The sequence below is a fragment of the Tamandua tetradactyla genome, chromosome X, assembly GCF_023851605.1.
Source record: "Tamandua tetradactyla isolate mTamTet1 chromosome X, mTamTet1.pri, whole genome shotgun sequence".
Lineage (NCBI taxonomy): Eukaryota > Metazoa > Chordata > Mammalia > Pilosa > Myrmecophagidae > Tamandua > Tamandua tetradactyla.
In genome coordinates, this window is record NC_135353.1 from 29,705,346 (window position 1) to 29,724,174 (window position 18,829).

Consider the following 18,829-nt stretch of genomic DNA (forward strand, 5'->3'; position numbering starts at 1 on the left):
GAAAAAGTGACTGGCTTGCACAGAGATCAAGACCTGCACTATCCTTCATTAACCTTAGCATTGAGCTTGACACAACTGAATTAACTGGCCCAGGCCTCTTCTACATGGAACCCTGGAATATAAGACTTTGTAACACACTAGTAAATCTTCATAAACTGGGATAGAAGTGAACAGTTCTGGTATAGGTTGCCCTCAAATGTCTGATCATTAATCACAATGGGTCACTTGTCCCATCAGGTCTCACTGCTTGTCTCATAGCTTTGACTGCTACTCCAGGGCATTAACTGTACATTTGACTCTTTTCTGTTTCCCTGAGTTTCAGTGCCATCCCTCTTAACTGCCTGATGGACACTGTCCATCAATACCCCAACTCACTGTGCACCAAGCCAAATTCATCATCTTCTTTTCTAGTCCCAGTCCTCCTCAAAACTAGTTTGTCTCTGTCACTGACACCCCTGTTTTCCCAATCAGCTTTGAACTCTTCTCAGCATCTTTCACTTTATTCTTATTTCCCAAAAGTCCTCAGTCCCCACGTACTGGCATACTTTCTTTTCATATGTTGTGCATGGCTTCCTTTTTTCCATCCCCATAATTACCATTCCAGTTCAGGATCCCATCATATTTCAGGTTTCAGTTACTCCAAACTGTCCAAATATGATTTTCTTTTTTTTTGCTCCTCAATCCCCATCTGATAAAGAGCCCAGAGCTAGGTGTAAATGTAGTAGTTGTACGATACCAGCTCCATTTCACTTAGTAGTGGCCTCTGATGGTCTGTAAGCAAGGTCCATGCTCTTGATAAAGAAATAAGCAAACTCGCCAGCTTAAATGGGAACATAATATTATTTAGGAACTGGCTCATTGTTTTTCCTTGATCCCATTGAAGCATTCAGGGGCACAAACAGCATGTTCCAAGAGGTGAAAATAGCAACAATAATCGATGAGCTTATTGCTTCAGTTCCGGATGTCCTTGTAGTGAGCTGTTAGAGTGGGAAGCTTATGGAAGGGGAGCGGGCAAGGTAATGTGAGTGCCCCATCTGCCTTTTCCAAGAGCTTTGCAATTTTGCGAGCTTATCCGCGAATGGTTTACCTGATCAGTTTAATTTCTTGCTTTATAGAGGAGAATCCCAAAACAGCAAGAAGTTAAATCCCTTGCTGGAAGTTAGAATTAGAACTCGGGATTCCTGAATAAATGCGTTGAATTTGAGAGGTCACTTCTGAGAGCTCATAGTTACATGGGCTTCATAGCAATGAGGATGAGCTTTTGCCTTCTCCTCTAAAAATCTCAGTCGTTTTCCATAGTTGAGCAAAGGGAAGGCTAGAGAAAGAAGCAAAAAGAAAGCACTTCTTATGAGAAAGCACTTTTTAAGAGAACTGAACTGCCTTTGCTAGGTGACTAACAGAGGTACAGATAATGGGCATAGGGTGCTTCAAGGGGCATGGGGTCGAATTTAGACACTTTGGATTAAAGAAAATGACAAACGTTTGGAATAAAGGAAGAAAACCACTGAGGACATAACCTGGCATGATAGAAAAATGAAATAAGGAAGCCTCATCAGCTCTAATGAAAGGAGATCAGTATTTGAAGAGCTGTCTTGCTCAGTAACAGAAAAGGGCAAAGATACTTCAGAGTGTGAGCCTCTTAGAAAAGAGAGGAGCAGACTTTTATGGGGAAGCAATCATGGTGGATGTGTTGTAGAGGGGACTCAGGCATCTGTTGGGGAAGCAGATAAGAGGAACTTCGAGTCTTTACTGTATCGCATAGGGTCTATACATTTTTTTGTGTGTGCTATATGGCAGGGTCACATTTCATTCTTTTTCCATGTGAGCATCCCGTTATTGCAGCACCATTTGTTGAATTTTTGTTGGTGGTTTGGTTTTTCCTTTGTTTTGCTTTGTTTTTTGGGAAGTGCATGGACCGGGAATTGAACCCGGGTCCCCCGCATGGGAGGCGAGAATTCTTCCACTGAACTACCCTTGCACCCCTAGGGTCCATACATTTTAAGTGTATTTCCAGATCCTGGGAACTTCGGGGAGCCAGGATCATAACTTTGGAGCAAAGAGCAGCTCCCATTTCCCCAGAGAGAGACTTGAAACAATCCCTTAACAGTAGCCTGGGTTTCATCTCCATTGTCACTTATGGGGACACACACTGGAAAACATTAAGGGCTATACAAATCCAACAGATTTCTTGTTGTTATTCAAAAGGCACATCCAACTCTCCAATCAGGCCTGCTTGAAAGCCTTTCTAAGCCCACCTGTTTTTGTGACCCACATGATGATCAACCATCAGGAACTAGAAACCACTTTTCCTTCATGGAAAATGTGACATATTGCCACTATCCTCTCACACCAGAGCAGACATTGATAATCAGTCATTGCACTCCTTTTCACTGAGTCCAACTTCAGGTTTTTCATTCATTTGTTCAACAAATATTTATTGAGTGCCCACTCAAAAGCTACTTGGAGAGACAGATAAACAGTAAGATTCCAGCAACACTAAAAGCACTGTTAAATTCTAAGTAAAAAATCTAAAGACACTAAATATTGTATAGCCCAATCCTCACTTCTGAAATAATTTCAAGTTCCAAGGACCCTGAAAATTAATTTGTAAAATTTCAATGCCATTGTAGGTAGAGCAACAAAACTATCTTTCATAGAGACTGAGATGAATTCTATGAAGAGTTTACAAAGTACTATAGGAAATGCAGAAATTTCTGTATGCTACCCATCAGGACAGTGTCAGTCAAGTGTGTTTTAAACCACTAGGTTCTTCTCCCTCAAGTATCTCTCTGACCCAAGAGAAAAAAATCCAGATTAGAGTGCGTTTGATTGCCATTTTGGTTTAAGTACCCGGGATGCAATTTCAGCGTCAAATTATTCAATCAGAAACACTTCGAAAATGCTGAGGAGTCTCGTTAGTCACAGTTTTCCCACATGAATATGATGTGCATAATTCTTTAGAATTTTTTTTCGCTTTTCTGTGAAAAAAATTTGTACACTAGATTGATGCTTTTTTATATAGCTGTGCATTTAGCATCACAATTGGCAATTTTTTCTTTTTTGTGAAAAATAACATGTATACAAAAAAGCAATAAATTTCAAAGCACAGCACAACAATTAGTTGTAGAACAGATTTCAACATTTGGTATGGGTTACAGTTCCACAATTTTGAGTTTTTCATTCTAGCTACTCTAAGATACTGGAGACTAAAAGAAATATCAATATCATGATTCAGCAGTCATATTCATTTGTTAAACCCTACCTTCTCTGTGTAACTCCACCATCACCTTTGATCTTTCTCCCACTCTTTAGGGACATTTGGGCTATGCCCGTTCTAACTTATTCATGTTGGAAGGGGCTGTCTGTAATATTGGGTAGGGGGGTGGAACTAGTTGATGTTCTGGAGAGGCTGGGCCCTCTGCATTTCAGGTCTTTTCACTTTTCTGGCTTTGAAGAAATTTACGGAATCTGTGGAAGATGGCCTACTTGGTAAGAGGAGATGGACAGCCATCCAGGTGTCCACTCATTAACTGATGCTGTTGGAATGTTTTTCATAGGCCTTTGATGAGGTTTGGTCATAAGGCACTAAACGGAGGAAAGAATCTTATTTATCCTCATGACAATAGCTACCTCGCGAGACTCAGGAGGAATGGAGAAAGCCTGGGCTCTTAGGCCACAGTCTTATTCCAACTCAAGGAGGGCTAAAGAGTGATGTAGAGACAGACAGACCCAAATAATGACAACCGTGTGCACACTGGACTAGATCTGTTGCAGAAATGTAGGTTAGAAGCTAGCTTTAATAGAATGCAGCTCCCCGATCTCATATACATACCCCAAATTATCATCCATATATCTTAGAAGCAGGCAGGATTTATTGCCGAATGTTTCCGGGGCTAGGATCCTTGGCAGTATCTTAATCTCTGGGTCCTTGACCAGATCTCTGAAATTCCCAGACAGGCTGCAGCTGCAAGGTTTTCTCTTTATCTCTCATAGGCTCCCGGAAAACTCAGCGTCCTTGACAGCACTTCTTTAGCTCTCCTTCTGTTGCAAGTTTTGGGAATTATATCTTGTACAGGCATATCTACCCACTCTGGATCTTTGGGGAGGAACAGTGACCTCGTACCACAATGGGATTATTCTATAAACCTCTCTGTCCAACAGTCCTTTATAGTATATCCTATAAAATTAAACTCCTGGGATCCAAGCCTGCCACAAGTTCTGCTCGGCTTTGTTTTTCCTCTTTCATATACATTCTGCCACTGTAAATGGATCTGTTATCTCAACAAACATTTTGAGTTATTTGACCACTTTCTTCCCCCTTCTTGATGCCACACTTTCTGTGTGTGATTTTTCCCTGAGAATGCTTTCTTTTCTTTTATTCTCCTCGGATCTGTGCTCACAGATTTGGTAGTAGGTCCAAGGGGATCTAGATTCCTATCTTTTAAAGAATGACTTCTCCAGGTCGCTACTACTGCCAGCTGACAGCTTTCCCTAATGTCTCATGTTGCCCTGCATTGTGCTTAAACAGGATTGCTTATGATGCTGCTTTACTAAAGGCCCTCAAGCCCAGAACACAGGAGATTGGGATTCAGCAGTGGGAATGGGTGTTCTTTTATTAAAAAAAAAAATTGGATGCCCAAGGTGAGTGGCTCAGGGAGTCTTAAATGACCTCCTACTCCGAACTCAGTAGTGTGCAAGAGAAATGTCAAATACTCCCCTGTTTCAAAGTGTTTCTATTAAACTTCCCCACTGCTTACTGTTTGTGTGACAGTCCAGGAGAAGGAAGACTCAGAGCCAGTGGCCAGGTTACAGAAGTGATGTCATTGAAACCTGCTTGCCTTTCACAACCCATAGCTGCTAAGCCCCCTGATGTTGCTGAGCCAACCTCCTGGAAGACTCAGTTTTGAATTCTTTTGAATTAAAGCAGTTTTTTGTTGTTGTTGTTTTGGGGGGGATCCAACTGTCCAGGATTGTTACCTCGTTTCTGAATTGGGTTCTGGGTAAGGAGGTTTGCAGGTATGAGCCCAGGTAGAGCTGAGGATTTTGGTGCCAGAAAGTCATAGTGGATACAGCAGAAGAAGTGAGTTCTTCAGGCACCACTCAGAATATAGCCACATTTTGTTGGGGCTGTGAGCAGAATGTGGGAATGGTCCCAGGAGTTTGTGGGAACTCCGGCCCTCCATTTCAGTGAACTTCCTCCAGCTCCTCCGGGATAGAATATGTGCCCACTCTCCCCAGAGCCAGCTGCAGGCAGCCTGTGCCTCAACGTCAGAGCTCACTGTGGTTTTTTTCCAATTCAGAGAGCTGCTTTTTGAACCTCCAGAACATTGAATCCTACCAGCTGGAACTTTTGCTACCTGCCTGGCTCTTCCTGATTAGCTCTTTCCTGTGTCCCCACACATCCTTATTACCTTTGCAATCAGCAGAGATGCATGATTGTCTCTTGTTCCGTCACATTCAAGTACAAGGAGTTGTTTGAAACTGATGGGTCTAGGGCAGAATATCTTTTGCCAACCCCCACTCCATTCCCCACCCCCACCTCGCCCCACCCCCCCATATAAATATCACTACTTGCGGACACCTATTTCTGAGGTACTTAAAAGGTTCATAAATACTAGAAAGCTCTTTGACATTCTCTGAGACAATATTCTTTGCTGTTGAGGGCTGTATTATACACATTAAAAGCCAAGATATGCCTTTTTCTTCTTTACCTTTCACTTTTTATAAAAGGTTATACTGACGTTGATCTTACTAACGAAAAAAAAAACCCTTGCTGATGAAATCGGGATAAATAATTCCACACATCATCAAGTGGAGAGAAAGGCTTTGAATTGGTTTCCATGGAAATCTGAAGATGAAGTAAAGTAATAATTTCAAGGCAGAGCAGCTGAATTGAAGATAATGGTAAAATAGTTTGATAAAGGAAATAGAATAAAGTAATCAAGAAGACTCCAATCAATTATTCCTTTTTGTTTACCTTCGGGTGATTAATTTGTCTGCGTGAATTAACCTGATGAGATTAAGCAGCCCTTCCTTGTGATTTATTTCGTAATTGTTTCCAAGGTTTGACATAAGCCATGGCATTATTGAAGCTGGAGATTTAAATTCAATTACTCATGAAGCAGGTGGTGCTTCTCCTGAAAGAATATCTGAATTCACGGCCTTCCTATGTTAACATTATGAGTGAAAATTATTAATTCATCTGATAGTATCTCCCAAAGACTTTTAGAAGTCATTTGACATGCACATACTTCACTAGAAGTCAGCAGCGTCAGAACTAAGCTTGTAATTATAGAGGACTCAGTGGCTGAAAATAAAGGATTTCGTGTTCAAAACCAGTTACTTTTGCAGTCTTTCTTTTTACCAAGTCTTCTCTCGGGGCCTGGACTGTGGTGCTTCATTAATAGAATATGTGTCTTTGAACTTGACCAATTTGGCTCCTATCTCCTTCATTTTTGAAGGGCACCACTGGATAAGAACACAATTCATTTTGACATGCAAGAGAGAGAGAGACCTTGAAATTTAAATGATGTGACTAATTGCATTTTGTCTCTGGTCATTGTTGTATATATTTTTTTCCTGTGGGTATAGTAAGGATAGATGGGGGGTTCTCCAAATACGAATCCAGGCACCAACCCTCCATCATCCACAAAGGCCCGGGACACATCTGAGAGTGGGAAGTAAGTGGAAAGCAGCCCATGCGTCTGACATAGCTGTCACAAAGCCATGCACCATCCTCCTTTTGTTGTTCATTCATATTCATTCAACAAAGTTTGCTGACTGCCTTTTGTGTCCCTCACACTGACCTAGTTAGTGGCAAATTGAAATGAGCAAGGCATGTGCCAGTAATATTGGGGTACATGAAGGACTAATGAAGAGGGAGGGGAGTGAGAGGAAAAGCAGGAGATGAGTTCAGAAAGATAGTTTGGTGCTGACTGTGAAGGGGAAGGACTTATGGCAATGGAAAATTTGGATTAAGAGTTTCAAAAATTAGAGAGTTGGGGGGTGTGTGCGAGGATAGTTTAGTGATAGAATTCTTGCCAGCCATGTAAGAGACCGGGGTTCATTCCGCAGTCCATGCACATCCCAAAAACACAAACAAAAATTTAACAAATGGTGCTGCAATAACAGGATGCTCACATAGAAAAATAATGAAACATGACCCCCACCATACAGCATACAAAAAAAAAACATTAGAGAAAGAAACAGTAGCACTGGTTAATCATTTGATTATTTGTTAATCATTTGATTATTTGTAAAATCCATGAAAATCTGTCTTTGATCCATACATTGAGATTTGGTGGTGGAATTTGAAAAATCTGGAGTCTTTCCACTAATTTCCTGGGTTAATTATAAAGTATATTTACATTTTAACCATATCACTACATGCTGTGTATAATCCTTTCCTAGTAACTGGTATGTCCCGCGTCCTAAATGAAATAGCATTTTTGTTATTGCCAAACCTTTTATTAGTTATTTCCAGTGACAACATTGACTTATCTCTCTCTTTGTATTCAGCAGAGCATGCCTCTTTGAGGCAGGTTTCTCCCATGTCGGTGACTTGCTTCCAATTAGGTACTTAAAGTGGCTGTAGCCCTTTGGTGAATGGACTTGGGTTCTCCACCAGCCCCCTGTCTCTTGAGGATGTGGAGCATTTTGACAGGGAGAACACTGCCCAGAAGGAGTACCTAGCTTGTGTGTAGGATAAGATGAAAAATTCCTCCATCATTCTAAAACATCTAATCTAGTAGTAAGATATGTTACTACAAGAACACAATGTGGCAATGAAAGGTTAATTTCTAATGGTCATATATGTTATGTATTCAGCATTGGATCGTTTACACTGCACTTTAAATATGATCTTATATTCAATTCCCAATGTGAAAGTTCTCTTGGCTGCCTTTTTTCCCTTTTCCTCCTCCTGAATACCATTTCAGGTTAGCATATAAAGTTGAATGTGGACTATCTTGGAGAATACAAAAAAAAAGCGGTGGTGAAGACATAAGACTAAATCTCAGAGCAGTTAGAACTCATTTCAGTTATTTATTGCTGAGTATCACAGTCAAAATGCTGTATAAATTATGAAGGATGGGAATTGATGTGCGCATTCCCAAGCAGCTGAATGTTTCCAAATTAGTCCCAATTCATCGTCAAAGCAAAAAGCGCACTCTCTGTGAACAGAGATGGCATTGGAGAATCACTTTTAACTCCATGTTTGCAGGAATGAAAAGCCTTGTCCTGGGCATTTTATACATACCTATCGTGCTCATAACTGCAGGACACCATCTCCATTCATTAGACACTGATGTATAATTGTGAATACTTAGGATTTGTTGTTTCATTTTGAAATGGGCCATTATTTTACTTCTTTTAGCTTTGCAGAAACCCAGTCTACCTCCTAAGTGAAGAATCTCCGTGTGTAAGCCACAAAAGAAGTGGGTAGAAGTGGAGTTAAGATGACATAGAGAATGCATACTTATTTCTATACTCAGGTTGTCAATAGTAGGAGGCCTGAATAAATACATTCTTAAATAGATAAACCTGATCTTATATCAGGCCGGCTAGCCTTGGATGCAGCCCCAGCTTCTGCCATAATGATGGCTCCCTCTTTGAACTTTCTGAGCCAGATCTTTTTTATTTGCCACATAGAGTAAATCTCAGATTGAGCTAGTGCTTTTTTTGAATTCTTTGTTCTTTTTATTACTGAAAAATAAATAAATTCTTCTCCAAAATCTTCTTGGATATGTGTGCTAGTTTCCTTTGTACCGTGCCCCTTCTCTTACTTATTTCTCATCAGTTTTCAGCAGCATGGTTTTTTTTTTTCTCCTCTGCACATTTTCTCCTTCACAGGATATCTTTGTCAAAGAGCAGCACTGGCTTTGTATAAATGTGGTGAGATGATCCAGGGAATGTTTCACACTTTATAGAGCAATGCCTATCAATGTTGAGACACTTGCATTATATTTCTGAGTTATTATTTATGGTTCCTTCTGTGTGGCCTGTTTGTTTCCTTGGGTTTGGTGTGTGTGGGGGGTGGGGGTAAGTAAATTTCTGTAGCCTGACTTCTCCCCATGGTGCATTTTCACGTTACCAGCATGCAGGCTGGTGTTCCATGTTTTCTGATGTTATTTGACCTAATGACAGTGGAGTGTGGAGCAGTTTTAAGAGTTTCTCTGTGTTATTTTGAGGCAAGAGATAGGCTTGGAGGCAGAAGGAGTGTTCTGTTTTTCTCTGAAAAGAAATTGGGTATTCTCTTTTCTGAACAAGTAAGAGATGCAAAAGTCAAGCTTCTTCAAATATATATATATCATCATAGCTGAAATGAACATCAGCTAGTATGAATCAAGTGAGTGCAATGAGCCAACCTTCTTATTGAGCACTGGATGCATTTTGTCTCAATCCTCATCCACTAAAAGTCACAAAATAGGTACAATTTACAAATGTTACAAATGAGGAGGATATGTAGGCTTGCAAAGGATATGACATGGCTAAATGGGCTCTCCAAATGAACAATTTTGGTAAAAACCTTCTTTAGTACTAGTGGTACTAATATTAACACTACTGATTGTTTGTGACATTGTGCTAGACGCAGGGGCCACATAGACAAATAAAAGATACAATAGCTCTACTCAAAAAGCTCAGGGGGGTGGGATGCAAGGATAGTTCAGTGGTAGAATTCTCGCCTGCCATGCGGGAGACCCAGGAGACCCGGGTTCGATTCCTGGTCCATGCACTTCCCAAATAAACAAATAAAATACAACAAACAAACAAAAACTCAACAAATGGTGCTGCAATAATACTCACATGGAAAAATGATGAAATGTCATCCCGCCATACAGCACCCAAAAAAAAAAAAAAAAACTCAGAGTCCAGCACCCATCCCGATCAAGATGATAGAATGAGATGCTTCAGGGCTCATTCCCTCAAAAAGCTTTCTGGCACATCCCAAAATCTGTAAGATCTGGCAGAAACAATTTTCTCAGAGCTCTAGAAAACAATTAAAATACTGCAGTAACAGAGCCAGTGCTGAATCAAGAAAAAACGTCACCATCTCCTGTAGCCCTGGCTGCCCCCTCCCCAACTCCTCACTGCTGTCTAGATATGGAAACAGACCTGATCCCTGGTCCTGGTTCTGGAGGGAGCAGAATAACCCTCATGCACATACTGGGAGCACATATGTTTGGCCCATTCTCTCTGGTGGTGGCCTAAGGGACTCACTGTTGCAGAACTTGTCTTAAGTACAAAAGGCCCCTCGTGGAGATCTCCTGCAGGGTGCTGAGGCAGAGAAGTCAAGTCATACTGCTTGGGGCAAGGAAATTTTGGGACAGTGCAGTGCCATGTGGTGAGGAAATTGTTTCCTAGGGAAGAGGGGACATTCATATGCGTGTAAATGGGAATTTCTAGGGCCATCCCTGCAGGCCCTAAATAAGAAGCCTGGGAGGGCCCTACACTTTGGCTATTCTCTTAATTCTTTGTATGGTTGAGCCCTGAAGGAGAGCACTTAACACTGGTCAATCTGCAAAGACTGGGTGAGGTGTTTTCTTGTTTTTCTTCTATGTATTTTTTGTTAGCTCCTGGCATCAAGGAAAGTTCTGAGATAACACTAACAGAATACCAAGCTCAAGGAGAACATGTCTCAGAGTCTAATTTCCAGAAATATCACCTTAAAATATCAAAGTATCCAGGTTTCAACAAAAGACTACAAAGTTTACAAAGAAATAGGGAGCAGTGGTCCAGGCAAAGGAGATTAAAGCTTTAGAAAGTGTCAATGAGGAGGACCAGATTTGGGACATGCCAGAAAATGACTTTTAAACAAATGGAAGTAAATATGCTCAAAGAGCTAAGGAAAAGCATGGACAAAGAACTAAGGGAAAGCAGAAAAGTGATGGATGAACACAAACAGAGTATCAATAGAGAGATGGAAATTATGAAAAGGAACCAAGTGGAACTGAAGAGTGCAGTAACAGAATTTTCCAAATTCCCTAGAGGATCCAATGCAGATTGGAACTGGCAGAAGAAGGAATCAGAGAACTCAAAGATAAGACAATTGAAACCATTCTGTCTGAAGAGAAAGAAAAAGAAAATAAAGAAAAATGAGCAGAGCCTGAGGAACCTGTGGGACACCACCAAGGGTACCAAGTTTAATGAAAGAAGTGAATATACACATCCAAGACATTCAGAGAACTCCAAACATGATAAACCCAAATAGACCCGTGCCACAGCACATTCAAATCAAACTGTTGAATGCCAAAATATAGAGAAAATTCTGAGAGCTGCTAGAGAGAAAGCCATGTGCCACAGTACAAGGGAGTCTCAATAAGATTATGTGCCAATTTCTCAGCCAAGAAGGCAGTAGGATGACATATTTAAAGTGCTGACAGCAAAATAATGCCACCCAAGAATTCTATATCTAGCAAAACTGTCTTTCAGAAATGAGGGAGAGTGGTTAGTGGTAGAATGCTCGCCTTCCATACAGGAGACCCAGGTTCGATTCCTGGACTATACACCCAAAAAAAAAAAAAAAAAATCAGGGAGAGGGCAGTGCAATGGTGGCTCGGTGGCAGAATTCTCACCTTCTGTGCCAAAGACCTGGGTTCAATTCCCAGAGCCTGCCCATGCAAAAAAAAAAAAAAAAAAAAAAAAAAAATGACAGAGAGATTAAGGCATTCCCAAATAAACAAAAGTTGAAGAAATGCAGCATCACTAGATCAGCTTTACAAGAAAGGCTAAAGGGAGTTCAGCAAGTTGGAAGAAAAGGGCAAGAGACAATATTTCAAAGCTGCATGAAGAATTAAACATCTCCAGTGAAGGTAAAAGCATTGGCAAAGATAAATGCCAGTAGTATTACATTTTTTGGTTTGTGAGTCTGCTTTTTACTTTCTACAGGACCTAAAAGACAAATGCATAAATTTGGTATTTAATTAAATTTAATTATAAATCAGTATTTATAATTATACATGATTTATATCAATGTTTACATGAAATTTGTAACACAAATTACATAAAGGTGAAGGAACAGAGCATAGTTTTGTATACTACTGATGTTAAGTTGGTATCAAAGCAAACAAGATTATTTAAGATTTAGGATGTTGAAATTAAGCCCTATGGCAACTACAAAGAAAATGTTGGAGAATATGCAAGCTCATAGGGACAGAAATTTAAGTACAGGTTGCTAGGGATGAGGGATAGAGGAAATAAGTTAATACATAATGGGTGTAGGGTTTCAGTTTGGAGACATGAGGAATCTTTATTTATGGAAGGTTGTGAGGATACTACAATATTGTAAATGTGATTAATCCCATTGAACATTATGCTTGGGAGTGGTTGAGATGAGAAAGTTTACATATCTGTGTTGCCACAATTAAAAAAGAGAGGGAGAGAGAGAGAAAAGAGCAACTAAAGGTACAATGACAAAATGCAATACTTGATCTTAGAATGGGATCTTGCAAAGAAAGGAGAAAAGGCTCAAAAGGACGTTATTGGGACATATTTAAAATTGGAAAGTGGACTGTAATCTTTGTATCAGTGTTAAATTTCTTGACCTTCATAGCTGCTCTTAAGGTAGTCATATAAGTGAATATCCTTTTGCTTAGGAAATGCACATGGCAGCATTAAGTGTTCAAGGAGCATGATGCATACAACCTACACTCAAGTGTTCAGCTAATGGACTAATGCTAGATACATACATACATACATACAAACTATCTACAATGATATAGCAAATGTAGCAAAGTGTTAAAATTGGTGGATCTGGGTGTCTGGAGGTAGGGGTATGTTGGAGTTCACTATATGGAATTTGTATTATTTTTGTAACTGTCCTAGTCATTTGAAAGTGTTTCAAAATAAAAAGGAAAACCAAGAAATTAAAAAAAGAATGTCGTAGATGGGCTGATCTGGAGGGGAGAAAAGCTCACAACCTTAGGGGAGATGGAAGGTGATGGTGTAGTGCTTTTAAATGTTACAATGAAGTGATGACAGAGTGCTGTCAGAGCCAGAATAGTCACCCCTAACTGTTGCTTGGAATGGGCTGGGATGGGATAGGGAAGACATCAGTAAAGACTGGGATGGGGATGAAGTCATATGGGAATATCAATGAGAAGTCACCCCTGAGCCCTTTAATTTTAGACACTTGCCCCTCAGGTAGGAAGCCTGGGTCACAGGGGTGGAATGCAAGTCAGTCGCTCAGGTGGACAGCAGAAATTGAAGTTGTGGATAAGGTCAAAGCTAAAACCAAATGACCGATCCTGCCTTTCTTCCTCACTTTCAATTCATTTGGGGGCCACCTGCGATGCCGTATAGCATGCCGAGTAGTTTTAAGAGGTGTAGAGCTTGGAAGTTTTGTCAGTTCTGCTTGCTCTGTTTCATTGTCCGGATCCGAAGCCAGTTAGCCCTCTGTTTCAGGGAGGAACAGATGGAATGGGATGTGTCTGAGCAGTAGAGCCAGACTACCCTGGCAATGATTTTCAGGGAGGTACCAGCAATCTCCTTTATGCCAACATTGAACTAAATTGACAAACGAGGAAAAAAAAAAAAATCAGTGCAGAGTCGTACCATGAGATCGGGAAGCATGGATTTTACAGAGGTTGATCCATGACCAACCAGGCCAAGAAATCACATTTAGCTGCGCATTTAACATTCTCATGACCAAAGGGTCATGGGAACCTGCTCTTCTGTTGAGCATAGCAGGCCACAGTCGATCCATTTGCCCGCCCTTTGCATTATACCCAGAAAGAACTTAAACTGTCAAGGCTGAGCATGCTTCCTAGCCTTAAGGAGACTTTGCAGATTTTCAGTTTGTAGCAGAACATTTTCATACCTTACATGAGACCAACTCTTTTGCAGGACAGATGGAGACAGTAAGGCTCAGGAAGGGTCACACATCTGCTTAGTAGCCTATGTGGGTGGGTTTTGTCTGCCAGCACAAAAATGGAGACTTTGGAAAATTTAGGCTCTTTCCATTTTTTAAAAAAGATACCAGTAGCAGTGATGAAAGGGACAAAGCATGCACTTTTCAAAACCCTTCATTTTTTCTCTAAAATAACATGAACCTGGTTGAGTTTGGACACTCTCCCTTTCTCAATTTTATTGTTCAGCTCTCTCGAGCCTTTAACACCCCTTTATCAAGGAAGCAATGAAGAGAACTCATGGATCGCAACAGCTCCCTCAAATCAGCCAACAGAGGCTGGAGATACAAGTACACACACACACGCACAAACACACACACAAACACACACACAGAGACATGCACAACATTCAGAGGCATCAGTTTAAAATTAGATTGCAGGGAGTTGCTGATGGCAATGGAAATCAATCACTGCTCTTAGTCTGAAATGTTTTTCTCATAGGCTCAGGCTAAGGAATGACAAGGACCAAGTCCAATGGTCAAATATTAGTGAAGGCCATGAGTATGACAGGGCCAGGGAAGAGCACCCAAGCACAGTGCCTGGTAAATGATACCGTAAATGTTAAATTAAGTTACAAAAAAATGTTGGCATAAATGAATCAAGTTATGGGAATGGAGGGACACTAAAATGGAGAAAAAAGAATACAGGACAGGAATATGAGATGGCAGAGGCAAACCTTACTTGCTCTACAAATCGACCTGGGGTTGACCTTCATAGCAGATGCCACGAGAAGACTGGCTTCAACCTGTCTTTGCCAAAATTGCCTCATAATGAGCAGACATGTTTATCTGTTGCTCAGTAGTCCCTACATGAGAGCAGTCAGAAGCACACAGGCCTATAAATAAACTAAGTACGCCAATGCCCCTTTGGTTTTGCTTGGCAGGAGCCAAATGAAAAAGTTTCCTGCCTTAGAAAGAATAGGCGAAGTCTTGCTTGTGCTTTATGGACTTGAGCATGGTGTGGATTTATGTTCAGATTTAGCAGTTCATATGTTCACCACTGGAGTCAGAATCCTGTATATTATAATATGATGATTAGATCATGCAGTTTCCTCTCATTTAGAGCCATGCATTTCATCTAAGATGGTAGTTTGCAACTACTGCTAAAACCCCTAGTATTGCCTCTTTGTGAACGTGTGTGGACTTTCACTTCAAACTGGTCATAAGCCATAGAAATGTAGCAACCTAATGGCCAGATATTCAAATTTTCAGATAATCACTGAAGTTTTATGTGATGTGGTGCCAATAGTGCCTCAGTTTAGCTATGAGACTAAATCAGATATCACAAAGGTTTGTGATAAAGCAAAACATTGTTCGATTTTTGTAATTGTTTTTAGAGAAATTGTAGGTTAATAGAACAATCATGCATAAAATGTAGGGTTCCTGTATACCACCCTATTATTAACACTTTGCATTGGTGTGGAGCATTTGTTACAATTGATGAAAGCACATTTTAAAAATTGTGCTATTAACTATAATCCATGGTTTAACTTCAGGGTCACCGTTTATGTAGTGCAGTTTCATGGATTTTTTAAAAAATGTTTATTCTATGACCATATATAAAACCTACCATTTCCCCTTTTCACCACATTCAGATATATAATTCAGCGCTGTTAATTACGTTCACAAGGACAGGGCTGTGCTCTTGTCACCATCATCCATCACCATATTATTTCCATTCTAATTTTTTTCTAGCAGTTGGTTCCATGGAAAAAAATGACAAAAACATAAGCTGATGTCAGACTGTATTTCTAAAAAGGGCTTTTAGTGAAGTCTGCTCGGTGATCAATTCACTTTGAGCCCTAATCATCTTTTCCTTCCATATTCCCCACCCAGGAGGTAGTGGGAGATTTTGGATCACAGCAACAGCAAAACTCATGTTCATCAAGGCAGGAAAGTAGCCAAAGACCTTTGAAAAGGACTTTGAATGACAAGGGGGTGAATAGCGTAGGCTTGACAGCCTTTGAGGTTTAACCTAGTGCTGACCAGCTGCATCCAGGGCTTTTCGAAGAATAAATAAATTAATCATGCAGTCTTGTGTGTATTTAAAAGAACATCATCTTTGAGGTCAGAGAGACCTGGATTTGGATCCTGGCTCCTTCACTCACTAGCTTTGTACCTATCTCATTGGGCTGTTGTGAGGATTAAATAGCATAATCCAAGTAAGGCTCTTACAATACCTGGCACATGACAACTGCTCAATAAATGTCAGCTAGCGATGATACTTGCTTCAGCTGCCAACGGATTGCAGCTGGGGACAGTGTGGCCTGGCCAGTATGATTCTGACCAAATGAGAGCTCTCGTTGGCTCAGCTTGCCTGGCTGCTTGTTTTGCCAGCTCCTGAAATGGGGTAGCAGAAGCCTCAGCACTACCAGCACAACACAAACAGTGCCCAGAAGTTGGGTAAGACAAGAAATTAGTGGCAGATCCAAGAAGAAACAGTCCAGACATGGAAACTTTTCTTAAGCAGGTACACATGCATCTCCGCAATGGTCAGGATATAAAATATAGTTACTAACATAACAAATACGCTTCAAGTATGTGACTGTCCACGTTGGTCACTCAGGGCCAACAGCTAGGTCAAGAGGAGTGATCCACTAATCGAGCCTTGGAAAGCAGGATCTGTTTTTCTCCCTTTGCACCTGCCATACAAAATCATGGGCCAGTATGATATTCTCTAGAACAAGAATCCTCAGTGACTCATTTTTCCCTCTGCGACATACGTGATTGAGAACTCACATAAACACGGCAATGCCCTCGTGGAGCTCAGCGTTATGTCAAGATATTAGGTGAATTCCACCCCCTCTCTCTTCCACTTGAGAAATCCTATTAGAAAGAAGAAAGAGCAATGCTTAACAGGTTTAAGACTTCTCCATTTCCCCCCAAATGATCAATACACCTCTATTACATACGCACTCTCCTTCTCTCTCCATCTATCAGTCTGTCTCTCCGTCTGTCGATGCAACCATCTGTCTCTTAACCCCAACATTTTTTCTCTCTCAGCCCAGCTCTTTCTGTACTAAGGGAATTACAGAGGCTAGATAAATGGCATCATTTATTGCCCCTGAATCAAGTCTGGAGATTTTCAGACACCTAACCAGTTAAACATGACCCACTATGGCTTGCCGAACAAGGAGTTTACAAACACAGGGCAAAGTTGATGCTCTGTACAAATAATTATTATGAGTTCAGAATTGACTAAATGTATAGGGTATGGATACATTTGAAGGTAGAGAAATTTTTATTTTGATGAAGTCCAGTTTATCCATTTTTCTCCTTTCTGAATAATCCATTTAATATCTTATCTGAGATATCTTTGCCTAACTCACAATTGCAAAGGTTTTCTCCTAAGGTGTCTTCTAGAAGTTATATGGTTTTAGGTTTTCGTTTAGGTCAGTTATCCATTTTAGGTTGATTTTTTTATATCTCACGAGGATCTTGCAAAGGTCGGATCAATGTTCTTTTGTTTTTTCCTTTGCATGTAGATATGTGGTTTTTCCAACATCATTTATTGAGGAGAATATCTTTTCTCCCTTGATCTGCCTTGACACCCTTGTCCATCTCTATATATTTGGGTCTATTTTTGGACTATCTATTCTGTTCCGTTTATCTATATGTCTTTATGCCAATGCCACACTGTCTTGATTACTGCAGCTCTACATTAAGTATTGAAATCAGTACTGTTAGTCCTCCAACTTCATTCTTATTCTTTTAATTGATCCTTCTCACTTCCATATGAATTTTAGAATTAGCTTGTAAATTGCTACCAAAAAAAAATCTGGGATTTTTGGCAGAGGTTGTGTTCAATTTATAGTTCAAATTTTGGAGAATTGCTATCTTAACAAAATTGAGTTAATAATTATTATGAACAACGACCCATGAACACAGTTTATCTCTCAATTTACTTAGGTCTTTAAAAAAATTTTCTCAACAATGTTTTGTGGTTTTCAGTGTAGGTCTTTCTGCTCTTTTGTCAGATTTTCCCCCTAAGTATTTTGTATTTTTATGCTTTGGTAAATAATGTTGCATTGTTTTTGTTTCTAAATATTCATTTTCTAGTAGAAATACAATAGATTTCTGCATATTAATCTTGCATCCTACAAATCTACTAGCTCACTTATTCGTTCTAGTAGCTTTTTTTGTAGATTTCATCCAATTTTCTACATAGACACATCATGCCACCTGTGAATAAAGACAGTTTTATTCTTCCTTTCAAATATGATGCTTTTTCTTTTTCTTGACTTATTGCCCTGGCTAGAACCTGCAGCAATACTTGTCTATGTGTGTATGCGTGTGTGTGAAAATAATTTCCATCCTTTCAACTTTGTAAAAGCACACATAACAGTGGGAAGATACTTGAACAATGGAATCTCCCCCTCTAAAGATACTATTTTAGGAATAAATGGTTGATCACTGCCTTTATCACAAGGTCAAAGCTTTATTTCAAAGTATGCACAGAAATTTTGGCAGAAAAACGAAGATCCTCGTCCCTGTGGGGCAGGGGGGTTACAGACAAAAAGCACACAACAAAATGAAAAATAAACCCTAAAGTTCATAGAATCATAGACACTTACCCCATTATTCTCATGCTCTGATTCATATTCTCTGTCACTGTTTCTCTATTTTTTTTTCATGACTTCTTTAAAAGAGGCAATAAACTCAGGTTTAGACACCAAACTCTGAAACTCAATTGCTGCTTAAAATTCCAGCCCTGCCTGGGCAAATTACTTTTATCTCCCTGTGTGCCAGTTGCTTCACTTGTAGAGAGGATACTAGCAGAGCCTGCTTCATAGCGTTTTCATGAGGATTTAATTCTTCATTCATCCAAAAATTTTTGTTGAATTTATTGTAAATTGCATTTTACACAATTTATTTAGTAGGTACCAAGTACTGTTCTAGGCACTAAAGATACAGAGGAAACTAAAC

The 18,829-nt window shown here is 40.0% G+C and overlaps 1 protein-coding gene and 1 non-coding gene across 2 annotated transcripts in view; one reads left to right on the top strand and one right to left on the bottom strand.

Moving 5' to 3' along the window:
- HS6ST2 (heparan sulfate 6-O-sulfotransferase 2) overlaps positions 1–18,829 on the top strand; it is a 378,854-nt gene that overhangs the window by 321,339 nt on the left and 38,686 nt on the right. The gene's annotated exons all lie outside the window — the stretch shown is intronic.
- Positions 1,908–1,978, bottom strand: TRNAG-CCC (transfer RNA glycine (anticodon CCC)). Its single transcript has one exon. It is a non-coding gene; the product is annotated as a tRNA-Gly (tRNA).